General features: G+C 37.1%; 1 non-coding gene across 1 annotated transcript; it reads right to left on the reverse strand.

The window, feature by feature from the left end:
- Positions 1-962: 962 nt before the first annotated feature.
- Positions 963-1,070, reverse strand: LOC130951786 (small nucleolar RNA R71). The gene has a single exon (XR_009074102.1). It is a non-coding gene; the product is annotated as a small nucleolar RNA R71 (small nucleolar RNA).
- Between the last annotated feature and the right edge of the window lie 880 nt (positions 1,071-1,950).

The following is a 1,950-nucleotide window of genomic DNA, read 5'->3' on the forward strand; positions in this document are numbered from 1 at the left end:
TATCTTTTCAAAATCATTGTCAAATCTTTTTCAACTAATTACTATTTTTTATCTTTTTCAAAACCACCTAACCACTTTTTCACTTCCAATTTTCGAAAATCACTAACCACTTTTTCAAAAATCTTTTTAATCAAAATTAAAACAATTAGTTAATTAAAAATCTTTTTAGTTCTAAAATCTTTTTTTTAAATCTTTTTAGTTCTAATTTTTGAATACTCTTACTCTCATCTCTTTCTATTAATTTGCTAACACTTCTCTTCTACTTATAATTCGAACCCTCTCTCTCCCTCTGTGTTTGAATTCTTTTTATTCTATCTCTACATCATTCCTCTATTCTTCTTTTCTTTTGACACATCAAGGAATCTCTATACTGTGACATAGAGGATTCCACTACCCCCTTTTGTTCTCTTCTTTTTCATATGAGCAGAAACAGGGATAAAAATATTCTTGTTGAAGCTGATCCTGAACCTGAAAGGACTCTGAAGAAGAAGCTAAGAGAAGCTAAAGCACAACACTCCGGAGAGGACCTTACAGAGAATTTTGAAAAAAAAGCAGACATGGCAGCCGAACCCAACAACAATGCTAGAGATGCAAGGAAGATGCTTGGTGACTATGCTGCACCAACTTCCAACTTCTATGGAAGAAGCATCTCAATTTCTACCATTGGAGCAAACAACTTTGAGCTTAAGCCTCAATTAGTTTCTCCAATGCAGCAGAATTACAAGTTTCATGGACTTTCATCGAAAGATCCTCATCAGTTCTTAGATAAATTCTTGCAGATCTGTGATACTGTTAAGACCAATGGGGTTAATCCTGAGGTCTACAGACTTATGCTTTTCCCCTTTGCTGTAAGAGACAGAGCTAGAACATGGTTGGACTCACAACCTAGAGAAAGCCTGAACTCTTAGGACAAGTTGGTCAATGCTTTCTTGACCAAATTCTTTCCACCTCAAAAGATGAGCAAGCTTAGAGTGGAAGTCCAAACCTTCAAACAGAAGGAAGGTGAATTTCTCTATGAAGTTTGGGAAAGATACAAGCAATTAACCAAAAAGTGTCCTTCTGACATGCTTCAAGAATGGAGCATCATATGTATATTCTATGATGGTCTGTCTGAATTGTCCAAGATGTCATTGGACCATTCTGCTAGTGGATCCCTTCATCTGAAAACCCTTGTAGAAGCCCAGGAACTCATTGAGATTGTTGCAAATAACCAGTTCATGTACACTTTTAAAGAAAATCCTATGAATAATGGGATGACTCAGAAGAAAAGAGTTCTTGAGATTGATACTCTGAATGCCATATTGGCTCAGAACAAATATTGACTCAGCAAGTCAATATGATTTCTCAGAATCTAACTGGATTGCAAGCTGCATTCGGTAGTACTAAAGAAGCCTCCTCTGAAGGAGAAGCTTATGACCCTGAGAATCCTGCAACGGAATATGTGAATTACATGGGAGAATCCTATGGAAACACCTATAATCCTTCATGGAGGAATCATCCAAATTTCTCATGAAAGGATCAACAGAAGCCTCAACAAGGCTTCAATAATAATAATGGTAGGAGAAATAGGTTTGGCAATAGCAAGCCTTTTCCATCATCTTCTTAGCAATAGAACCTGGAGAGAATGAAAAGGTAGTGATTCCCAGTGAGGAACACCTCAAGAGACGTCCACTGACTAATAATAAGTTCCCTATTGAGGAACCAGAGGAATTTGAGGCTCATACAGAGACCATAGAGATTCCACTGAACTTACTACTGTCATTCAAGATCTATGATGAATATTCTTCCTCTGAAGAGGACGAAGATACTGTTGAAGAACAAGTTGCTCAGTATCTAGGAGCAATCATGAAGCTGAATGCCAGGTTATTTGGTAATGAGACTTGGGAGGATGAACCTCCATTTCTCATCAATGAACTGAATACATGGATTTAGCAGATATTACCTCAAAAG

This window comes from Arachis stenosperma, chromosome 1 (genome assembly GCF_014773155.1).
Source record: "Arachis stenosperma cultivar V10309 chromosome 1, arast.V10309.gnm1.PFL2, whole genome shotgun sequence".
Taxonomy (NCBI): Eukaryota; Viridiplantae; Streptophyta; class Magnoliopsida; order Fabales; family Fabaceae; genus Arachis; species Arachis stenosperma.